General features: G+C 36.0%; 1 pseudogene; it reads left to right on the top strand.

Moving 5' to 3' along the window:
- Positions 1-4,715: 4,715 nt before the first annotated feature.
- Positions 4,716-5,050, top strand: LOC118923394 (60S ribosomal protein L36a-like; annotated as a pseudogene).
- Positions 5,051-12,598: the final 7,548 nt, after the last annotated feature.

Raw genomic sequence — 12,598 nt, 5'->3', positions numbered from 1 at the left:
CATCCTGGTTCATATCAACTTTCCGCTCTTCTCCTGTTTCAGCAGGCTGGTGGGTGTGGCCACATCAGGAGCCCTCTTGCCCTTGTCTGATAGATTCAGCCAATAGGAATCCATAATGGGAGATTATAATGTGAGAAGAGAATGAGCTCATGATGCTTTTTCCTCTGATGTCCTTCCTATAAAGCCACATCTGGTTGGCTGCATCTCTGTACCTGAAGGTCACTCACTGTTCTCAAGGCAGTCTGTTCTACCTGACTCTCTCCTTATCAATTCAGATACAGAGGTAACAGCTGAGTTGATTCTCATCTTGTACTCCTATGCTGTTCATGATTTCCACAATTCTTCCCACACCTTTATCAATAGTCCAATTATATATCAACCTTCCCCAAGTTATCCTAATTTCAGTGTGCCATCTGTTTGCTTGATAGAACCCTCAATGATACAAGCACAGGCAAACAGAGTCAGTCCTTTCTAAGACTTCCTTCCACCCAGAAATTTTTTACTTAGATGTTAGTCAGATGGCCATTCTAAGGGAGGTAGGGATATACAGGTAGCTTATTGTTTGTTTTTGAGGGGGAGACTGGTAATTAATAATGGAGTAAGATTGGATACTGAATAGACAGCTTAGATGTCCATCATCATAGGACAGAATAGTGGGAAAAATCAAGATATCCTGTAGGAAACAATATTAATTTATAATTAACCAGACTGAGGAGAGAGGGATGATGCATCAATAATCATTGAATTTCTAGTAACACAGTCATATTTTAAAGGCCACTGTTAAATTCATAGGCCCTTGCCCTTGAAGGTCCCAACCTTTGAAGGTCTTAAATGTGGGTTTTCCCTTCTCTTATAATTTGTAGAATCTGATTAAAAATAGAATTTCCACTCTGAAAAAAGACACATAAATTATATGCACAGTTGTTTAACTTAATATTCTTTTTATAGCAAATACCCAATGCAATAAAATCTTATTTTTTAAAAAAAATGCAGAATTGAGTTGTTAAGAAGTTGTGTCCTGGAGTTGAACTACTTAAGTTTGAATTCTGGTTTCAGTACGTACCAGTTGCATGTCCTTGACCAAGTTGGCTTGTCTCTATTCCTTATCCATGAAGTGGGTGTGGTAACCTGAGAATACATCTGGCAGAGCTTCTATACCAGGGAACAGAATTGGCTGAAGGCCCCAGCTGCTGCACTTTGGAATCCATGGCTTTTGTGACAGGGCCACCTCTCTCATGGGCTTCTCCCCACAAATGTCTGAATATGGCAGTGATAATAGGAAAGATCTATTTCCGGGAGACACTGGTCTCCTTAGCCAACTTTGGCTCAAGGACTCCTGACACCTTTGTTGAAATTTACTAAGTCTGCTCCAGAGTCAAAGCCATTTCTACCAACTTTCCCTCCTTTTCTTCACTCAGGGTTAGACTTGAGATATGGTCTAATGATTCTCACAGCCTTTACCACTTGCATTATAAAATACCAAAGCATGATGAAATATAGAAAATAGTTTTCTAAATGCCCAGCTGAGCTTATAAGAAAAATAATGTAAACCAGAGACAAAAATGGTGAGAGACCTAAAAACCAGAGCAGTGGTGTTGAGTTCACACTGTATCTGTCCCCAGATTAATGAAGCCTTTGCATATAAAGTTGAGAACTGTCAAAGAGTTACTATGCCTTCAGAAAAAAGGTGGGAACTAAAAACAAAGTCAAGCCATCAGCAAAGAGGGATGTCAAGGAAGCTTGTCTATCTTCACTTGTATCTGGGTAAAAGGAAAAAATATCCCAAGACCCCTGCCCTCTCTGAAGGCAGAATTCAGCACTTATACCACTCTTGTGGCTGAGAACTCCCAAGCTGATAATATCTGTGACAAAGTAAATACAAGTCCTCTCTGGAAGGACAAACTCTCAACTAAGGATTCTCAGAATTCCCTTCAACATAGCCCTGAAGATAAACTTACAATCCCAAAATCTCAGAACAAGGAAATTATGCACCATAAGTGACAATTAGCAATATGAAGAACAGGACTAGATTCCCAACAATTTAGGATAGTTATTTTAAACATTTTATATATCTGGTGGACAGATAATATTAACATCACAGAATTTTTTAAAACATGAAGAAAGATTGAGATTCTCAAAAGAAACAAGACTCTTTTAGGTGAAGTTCTCTAGAATGCAGAACCTGAGGCAAGGATTGGGGTGCAGATCCTTCATTCAGGAGATGAAGCCCATTGAGATGAAAGCAAGGAAGAAAAGGGGAAGTATGTGGAGCAAAGAATGATGTGAAACAATGTGGCAGCATACATTACAGTGTTTGCCATGGTTTCTTTAGAAGCCACGGAGAGACAGCTGTTCACTTAAAAGACATTTTGCTTAGGGCACAAAAATTTCCTGGAAAGTTCTCAAAAAACCACCACCCTTCCTGTTTGGAAGGGAGAAAGGAAGGAGAATTTATCTTCCCTGCTCCATCCTGTTTCCCATTTCCCATTGCTCAAATTCTTCTCTGTGGAGAGCTAACCCATACATGTTGCTTTATTCATACTTTGATACCACTCAGGAAAACAAATCTGTCTAGAAGTAGAGGAGCATCTTGGTGTAGACAGCCCTGGCACGTGGGATATGAAACAATGCCAGTCCAGGCCTCCAGCTAGACTGGGGAGCTCAGTGATAACAGTGGAGTGCCTATGTACTCCAGTGAGCTATGGAGAACTGGAAGAATTCTGAGAACAAGGGAGGTAGTTTGACTCTGAAGAGGTGAACAAGGTTTTTGTCTGATGTGAAATGCAAGTCAGTCATTGAAATTAAAAACTTCCCAGTGGATAGATTAAACAGCATTTTAGATCCAGATGAAGACAAAATTGTGGATTGGAAGAGATAACTGAAAAAGTTATACCTCTGTGTTATATTCTGAATAAAGAAACAGGAATAAAAGAGGCATGAAAGAGTGAAAAGGCCCAATTTACATCCTTTAGAAATTTTAGAAGGGGAGATTAGAGAGAATTGGCAAGCAATTGCCTTGATAAAAGACATGAATTCTTAGATTCAGTTTCAGTTTCCATGGGACATTTTTGGTATTCCTACAGCAGTTTTTGTGCACAGAGGCTAAATTCATTTATTTGGATGTGAATTTTTAAATATTTATTGAAATTATAAATTTAAAAGCCTAGTTTGTCTTAAACCCCTAAATTCATTTTACAAATTTTATTACACTGCTTTAAATCCAGTATATTTTATATAGATTTTTTTTCAGGGAAACTTTAATATAAATTGGACTGATTACTTAAGGGAATTTGGTTTTGATTAACGTTTAATAAACTTAAGTTGAACTGTCTAATAACCTTTAAATACATTAAATATGTATAAATTTAATATACTGAATTTTCTTTAAGAACTTAGAATATCTAAATTCAACAGACTTATGACCCAATAAGCTGATCCTTCCCATAGTACTAAGCAACTCTTTAATACAAGTTCTCATAACCACTGTAACACTGTCTATAAACTCAGTCACTTCCTCTTAACACCATTTAACTTCAAATTAAGCATTTAATTTGGAATCACAGGCCAATTTGTCATATACTTTACTATGCCAAATTCGATTATATTTACAAGTATTTAAAATACCAAACATACAGAAATTATCTTGAATGCAATACAAAATGATTAATGACATGAGTTTGATATAGTTCATGATTTCTATATTTCTGGGGTTAAGAGACACAACCCACTGAGCTTTACTGTGACTTTAGATTACTAAGCCAATATGATGACAGTATGATTGTTACCTGAGGCAAGTTGGGTTTGCTTATTGGACAGACACATTTGGTACAGGGAAGCCAGACCTAGGGCTGCCTATGTTTAATATGATTCTTCCTGCTTTACAGATTGACATACTGAGTCTGTTATGGAAAAAAACCTGAAAAACCTGGACTGGATCACTGACGGAAGAACCAAGCGGCACTCGGAGGTCTTGGAGTGTTGAGGTTTTATTTTTACACCGGCGGGCTCAGAGGGGAGTAATCTCCGAAGGTCTGAGCCCCATATACAGGCAAGGGGAGCAATATATATCTTTCTGCTTCTGTTATCTGCAACATTCCTACATGCACAGCAAGCAAGCAAGCGAAGGGGAGTAAGTTTAGGGAGTGAGTGCCTGGCAGAGGGGGATGTGAAGGGGAAGGGGAAAACAGGAATTTCTGCTGTCTTTGTTAACTAGAAAAACCGAAGTGAGCCATCTGGACTAGATTGCTGTCCTTGTAAATTTTTCCTTATCAAGTCCCGTTTTAGTAATCTAGAAATTATAGGAGACCCCAAGTCTATACACTTTCAAATGGGGTTAATACCTTCTGTTTAAATTACACAATAACATAACATTGTTTGTAACCTCTTACAGTTTTGATTACCTGATTTGATCATCTGAATTCTACAACCTGCAACCAGATTGTAGCTGATTTAGCTCATTAATCTCAATAGTGCCTGACTAAACTCTGTGTTTTTTATTTTTTCCCCCTATGTCTATAGGCCACAAGATTTTTGGCAGAATAAACGCAGATTCTGCTTATCTATTTTCTTTGACAGTCTCTATAATCACAACAATCTTGAATGGCATACATAAGAAATAGATACACATTTAGATACACTAAAGTGTAGAAGAACAAAGACAAAGAGAACATCTTAGAACAACCAGAGCTTTCTGTGCCAACAGCACTTCCCCAAACATGGTGAATAGCCCTAAACCTCACCAGATTTACTGTAAGAAATAATGGCAAGTACCAACTCCACAAATGATACAGTACAAGAAGGGCAAGGTTTCTCTGTATGCCCAGGGTAAGTGACATTATGACAGGATGCAGAGTCACTACAGTGGGCAGACTAATCTGTTTTTCCAGGAAAAGGCTAAAATTACAAAGAAAATTCTGTTGAATTGAATTGAAAATTCTGTGAATGCATTGAGCCCAGCTGGAGATCTAAGAGAATTCTGGTTATCAATAGATACAAATATTTTGAACCAGGAGAATTTAAGAAGAGAAAGGGCCAAGGGGTTCAGTTCTAAGCTTCATCTTTTGTTTTATTATGACTATATTAAAATCTTGAGGTTATGTTAGAAAAACAGCATATTAATAATGAGAGACAGCAGTCTCCTCCTCGACACTTAAATAATATCTTTGAAGTACTGAGAGAAATAATGAGCCTATAATTTTATATTATACCCAGTCAAGCTATTGTCAGAAATGGGGAAACAAAAGCCATTTTCAGGAAGAGTAAGACTAAATTCTCTAACAGACAAAAACCTGGGACAAAAAACCTGGAGAAACTGCACAAATCCTTCTCTCTGATGAAAACTCTTGCTATTTGCTATCTGAAACTCAATAAATAAATTTGGATAGCTTGGTATACCTTCAATCTCAATATCCAAACTCATCACCCAAACCTAGGAACCCCCCCAAAAAAAATTCAGATGGTAAAGAAAATATACTAAAGGAAGAAAGAGAGAAAGAAGTGAGGATCAAGAAGGAATGAGGAGCAAGAAAACTGATTAACCTATGGGTAGATCTAAGTGATCATTGATTGTTTAAAATAAAAAAATCACTATTTTTGGAGGTATGCAAAAAAAGCTGTAAATAAAACATATACTGATTAACATGTAAAGTAGGATAGGTGATAGGAATGAAAAGTTCAAGGTTTTGGCAAAGAGCAGGAGGAACTTAGGAATCTAATTGTAGTAGACACTGCTGATATCCCACCCATATCCTTTCTTCCCACCCAAGTTCACTCACAGCTGTGGTAGACAGTTTTCAGCAGGCTTCCAGCTGCTGCTCAAGTACATATGTCTCTCTTCCATGCCTGGTATCTTTCTTCTACACCAGAGAACTTTCTCCGATTTAAGCAGTATAATCTGGAAGTGCAGGGATAACTTTTAACCAATGGGGAAGTCTGTAGATAAATGCTCTACCTTCCTGATCTCCTGGCAGGACAATTCTGAGGCAAATTCTATTTGGTTGTCCAAAGGGTCTGAGTCTATGTCACCCACAAGAGTAACATGATCATGAGTATTCCCCCATAGTGGTTTTTCTCTTCCTGTCTTTCTTTCCCTTTCCCTTGTTTGTGCTTCCTGATATTACTTCCCAAATGTCTAGGCAGCTTTTGGGAGAATCCAACCTAAGACCCTGATTAGTTTGGAATTTAATTCATGTACACTAGTTACACTATCAAGAGTAATTTCTAAAATGATACAGATAGAATGTGTACTTTGCAAAAAAATATAGGTAAACAAAATGAAATTTAAAAAAACCTTAAGTCAATAAAGATAAGAAAGATGGGCAGAGATAAGCAGAAAAAAAGTAATATATGTCATAGAATTTGAGATGATATCACTTGTAAAATACAACTGAATTTTACTTCCTACTAGGGAAGAACAAAGCTGTTAATTACAGTGTCAGTTGGAAGTGGTCTAATTTTAAAGATGTCAAAATATGGGAGAAATGTGTATCTTATAATTGATGAAATTTAGTATTGCAAAATAAGACTTTAGAAATAAATATAAATATTTGATAATCATATGAAGGGGCTAAATCATTTGAAAAGTCAGATTGTCTAATTAGATTGTTAAAAAATTAGCTGCAGACTGTTCATATTTCAAACATAAAGAATAGAAAGGTCACATGTAAGAAAACAAAAGATCATACCAGGCAAATACTAACCAAAACAAAGCTGTTACAGCTATCTCAGAATGAGACAAAGACTTACTCTCTAGAAATGCTTTTTGCTTTAAGGAGAGTCACTCTGTAGTGATAAAATTTCAATTCATAAGGAAGATATGATGTTTCTAAATATTATACTCCCAAAATATCGCCTTGAAATATACAATGCATAAAACAGAACTACAAGGAAAAATGTCAAGTCTACAACAGAAAAGGATTTTTTTTTCACATTTCTTAGTTTTGACAGATCAAGAGCTGAAAAGTTAACACATGTTTAGAAGATGTTACTAACATAACAATTGTGATACAATGTGTATATTGAACCCTATACTCCAAATTAAGAAATACAAATTTATTCAAACACAAATGGAACATTTAATAAAATTAGCCACATATTAGTCCTCAAAACAAATATCCACAAATGCCATACAGGTTATATTGTCTGACTACAGTACAATTAAGTTAGAAAGCAATAACAAAAATAAAAATATACTCAGAAATATAAAAACCACACTATTAGATAGTTTGGGGATCAAAGACAATATTGTAAGGGACATTAGGAAATATTTCAACTGAACAATAATGAAAAGCTACATATTAAAACTCAAGGTGTTCAGCTAAAGCAGTACCTTTAGAGAAATTTACAGCCTCAATGCTTAAACATTTCTGAAAATTTATGAGTTAATCACTCAACTTAAAAAGTTAGAGAACAGGGTCCAGAGTAACTAAATAGAGGACAATAAAGATAAGATTAGCAATTAATTGTGGTAGATTGGATTTTTGGTCTCAGTTCTTCACTTTCCTGGAATAGAATTGTACATCCATACCCTTTGCCTATTATGGGAAGATATTGCAGAGTTATCGGCAAAATATACTTCCTTGTCACATTGAGAATGGTCTTTGCCATCAACTTTCTTTAGCCAATAGTATGTTAATAAACTTGATAGGAACAGGGGACTTAATTTGCTGATACAATTTAGTTTGGTTTCTTGCATGCCTGCCGTCTGCCATGAGAAGAACATGGCTCAGCAGCTGCTACTCTAAGATTAAGACAGGAACACAACCCGCAACTCGGAATCTGTCATCTGGATTTCAGCCTAGCTCAGCTGAGTGCAGCCAATTCACACATCCTTTAGTAAGAAATAAATGCTTGTTGCTTAAATGCCGAGTTTTAGTTTGTTGAGCAGTATTATTGTAGCAATAGCTAATTCATGACAAAGAAAAAATATAGTACATCACCAAACCTAAAATCTGATCTCTTGAGAAGAAGACTATCACAAACCTTTGCCAAGCATAATGGAGGGTTGGAGGGTAGAAGGAGGGAGGGGAACAAATGACCAAAATGGTGAATAGAAAAGGAAACATAACTACAGGTGTATCAGAGAACTTCAAAGTAAAAGAATGACATGAACAATTTCATACTAATGCATTTGAACACAAAGTGGACAATATCCTAGAAAAACACAATTTATGGAAATCAACTGAAAGAAAAAATAGAAAATCTGAATAGGTTTGTAACTACCTTTTTTAATGAATCAGTAATTTAGACTTCTGATAGAAAAGATGGAGGTGATGGAGTAAACAGAATTTTCTCTATTCCTTATTCAAAGTACAAATGTTCAAAAAACCCTGAACATTAAATGTAAGACAAACATAAGGAGACTGAAAAGTAGAGAGAAGGCAGATCAGCTGGGTACACAGGACCCGAAGAACAACAGGGTAGTGAGTTTCCTGAGTTTTCATTTTGCTTCATATCCTTCAGATTTAGAGCTAAAGATCTCAGAAGCCAAAAGCCAATGGGTGCAGACCAAACAAGTCCCAACAATACCATGCCTTCTTCAGCCCCAGGACCAAGAAAGGGGCAGCCTAGTAAGAAGGAAAATTTTTAAACAATAACAGCTCTACTCTAGCCAAACACCGCAGAAAAAAAATGTGGCCCCACCCCATCCATGCCAGCAAAGCCGGAGTGGGAGCCTTGCCAAGCTGTAAGGAAGAAGCATAACCATGCCCCCCGCCCCCCATGCTGGTGTCAGGGGAAGCCTACTGGAGAGTCTGGGCTTTCACCACTGTCCCGTGGTAATGAGGTCACTGTCCACCCCCGTGGTGTCAGTGGAAACATTTAGAGAGCACTCATGAGGCACTGTGCCCTGCCCAACCAGGGAGACCTGGGGTGGGGGCAGAATTCCTACTCCTGTTCAGCAGTAACAAGGAGTCCTCCCTCTCACGTAGTAATGGAGGCCAGATAGAAAACCTGGACTTCTACCCACGTCTGGCAGTAACAAGGTGGCAGTTTCAGAGGAAGCCAGCTAGAACAGGTGTTTAAATAAGATTCAGACTCTAAAGACATAGTACCCAAATGTCCAAGTTTAAATAAAAAAAAATCACTTCCCATACCAAGAACCAAGAAAATTTCAAACTGAATTAAAAAAGACAATAGATGTAATACCAATGTGACAGAGATATTAGAATGATCTAACAAAGATTTTAAAATAGCCATCATAAAAGTGAATCAAAAAAACAAACAACCCAATTCAAAAATGGGAAAGGACTTGAATAGACATTTCTCCAAAGAAGATATATGGATGGCCAATAAGCACAGGCTTATCACTAATGACTCAACATCACTCAACCCTTAGGGAAATATAAGTCAAAACCATAGTGAAACACTACTTCATACACATGAAGATGGTTACTATCAAAAAAAAAAAAAAGGAAAATAACAAGAGTTGGTGAGGATGTGGAAAAATTAGAACCCTCATGCACTGTTGGTGGGAAAATAAAATGGTATGGCTGCTGTGGAAAACGTTATGGTGGTGTTTCAAAAAATTACAGCTTGAATATGCTGGAATTGCTGGAATATGATCTAGAAATACCACTTCTGAGTATATACCCCCAAAGAATTGAAAGCAGGGTCTCAAAGAGATATTTGTGTACCTGTGTTCATAGCAGCATTATTCACAACAAGTAAGAGGTGGAAGCGACCTAAGTGTCCATTGACAGATGAATGGATAAGCAAAATGTGGTATATAAACACAATAGATATCATTCAGCCCTAAAAAGGAAGGAAATTCTGACACATAATAAAACATGGATGAACCTTGAGGACATTAGAGTATGTGAAATAAGTCAGTCACATAAAGCAAAACAAATACTGTATGAGTCTGCTTATATGAGGTACCTAGACTAGTCAAAACGTGTAGAGACAGAAAGTAGAATGGTGGTTTCTAAAGGCTACAGAGTTATTTAATGAGTATAGGGTCTCAGCTTTGCAAAATGAAAAGGGTTCTGGAAATGAATGGTAGTTATGCTTGCATAACAATATGAATGTATTTAATATGACTAGACTGTACACTTAAAAGTGTTTAAGATGGTATATTTTATGTTCTATGTATTTTACAATAAAAGACTGGAAAAAGCCAAAAAATAAAGAACTGATGAGCAATTATAATTGTGAATTTGTCTGAAACAAATGAAAATATAGTCAACAAAAAATAGAAGTTGCAAAGGAGAATAAAATGGAAATTTTAGAACCAAAAAATAAGTCAAATACAAAACTCAAAGAATGTACTCAGTGGCAAAAATGGAAAGGACAGAGGGAAAAACAGTGAACTTTAAGGTAGAATATTAGAGATTATGGAATCCAAACAACAGACAGAAATAGACTGAAATTAATGAAAGTGTCTCAGGGACTTGTGGGACTGTGAAAAAAGATCTAACACCTATATTATTGGTGTCTCAAAAGAAGAGGAGAAAGAGGGTGAGGCTGAATACATAGGTAAAAAAACCCCCAAATTTGGCAGAAGACATCAAATGAAAGATACAGGAAGCTGAGTAAACTCCAAATAAACAAATCCAAGGAAATTCACACCAAGACAAGTATAGTCAATCAAACTTCTGAAGAGTAAAAACAAAGGAAAAAACCTTGGAGGCAGAGAGAGAAGTGATATTTTACCTATAAGGGAAGAATATTAGAATTCGATGCCCTTAGAATTTGAATTACAGTGATTTCTCATCAGAGACAATGGACGCCAGCAGGAAGTGGCAGGTATTTTCAAATATAAAAGCAAACTGTCAACTAAGAGTTTTGTATCTAGCAAAGATTATTCCTTAGGAACATAGGAGAAATCAAGACATTATTAGGTGAAAGAAAACTAAGAATTTGTCAACAGATCTACCCCCAAAGGAAGTTACCTAAAGAGAATGGAAATAATAAAAGGTGGAATCTTAGAACACCAGGAAGGAAAAAACAATGCAAAGAGTTAAAATACTGGTAAACATAATATATTTTCCTTCAAGTTTTCTAAATTAGTTGAAGTAAAATTTATGTTATTAAGTGGGGTTCTAAATGTATGTAGAAGTATTTAAGACAATTTATTATAAATGGGGAAGGTGAAGGGATATAAAGGGTGCTAAGTTTTTATATTTCATGATAAAAACTCAGGAAAATAACAATTGAAAGGAACTTACTCAACATGACAAAGAACATCTATGAAAAAAACCTATATCTAAGATTATATTTAGTGGTAAAAGATTGAGTACTCTCCCCATAAGACCAAAACCAAAGCAAGAAGATCTCTCACCTCTCCTTTTTAATGTAGGGCTGGAAATTCTAAACAGTTTAACAAAGCAAGAAGAGGAAATAGAATGCATATAGATAAAAAAGGAACAAAATTGTCCCTATTTGCAGATGTCAAGATAGTCTATATAGAAAATACCAAGAAACCTAAAACAAAAACTCCTAAAATAATGAGTTTAGTAATGTCATATAAGATATACACAATTCAATTACATTTCAATAAATAGCAATGAACATGTGAGCACAAGAATTAAAAATATCACTTACAATTGAAATAGCTATGTGAAGGACTTCTATGCTGAAAACTATAAACCACTGATAAAAAAATCAAAGATGATCTAAATAAATGGAGCGATATACTGTGTTCATGGATTGGAAGTAAAGATGTCAACAGAAAACAGAAAGAGGGCCTTTCCTCTATTTCTCTCCATCTTTATGCCCTTAGATAACTGATGGAAATATACAATCATGCCCCTATGCCACATATTCAAATATTGGAAACTTCCGCCTTTAACATTTTCTTTTTTTCTGGAATAATAATGGACTTGGAGACTCAGTCTGCAGACAAGCCCTGGCTTTCATTTATGATTATTTTTAGGATTTGCTACCTGCAGGAAATAAGGACATGCCTTCTGATCCTTTATGCTATTTTCTGTGTGCAGATTCCAGGAATTACCTGTAGGAAATCAAAACAAACTTCAAAAGCAAACAATTCAGAGGCAGAAAATCTTATTCATAAACACCTATTTAAATTGCACTAAGAATGTATTTAAAATCGAACCCAACCAGCAACACTAAACAGACCACTAACCATCTCTGACTTGGTCTAAAATGTCTGCACTCAAGTGGCGAGTGAGTTCAATTTTTTTTTCTAAGAATGATAGATGGGTTGTTTCATGCTTGAGTAACCAAAGGTTCTATTCTTATACATTTTCTAAAATAAAATAGAGGGCCTTTAAGTTCTTAATTTCTAGAGGACCTTTTAAGTACTTAAATCTTAAAATGATAAAAAAAATTAATCCATGTACATAACCCAAGCAATGTAAAAAATAGTACAAAACAAATTAAAATATCCCCCACCCTCCTTTACCCACCTTCCCAGTCTTCTTTCTCAAAAAGAACAACTTTTCTCAAAAAGAACAAATTTCTGACTTTACTTCTGGTAGTAATCAGTATATCATTATAAGTAATCCAATAGCCTTGACTGCTTGCTTTAGACATACCTATGCTATGAAAGGTGAGAAGTGAGGGAGTCATGCTTCTTTCTACTTCTCTTCTGCCTTTCCCCCTTCTGACTTCACATATTATCCTTTTCACTTTATCA

The sequence above is a fragment of the Manis pentadactyla genome, chromosome 16, assembly GCF_030020395.1.
Source record: "Manis pentadactyla isolate mManPen7 chromosome 16, mManPen7.hap1, whole genome shotgun sequence".
NCBI lineage: Eukaryota > Metazoa > Chordata > Mammalia > Pholidota > Manidae > Manis > Manis pentadactyla.
The sequence above is the reverse complement of the archived record's forward strand: the minus strand, read 5'-3'. Positions and strand labels throughout refer to the sequence as shown.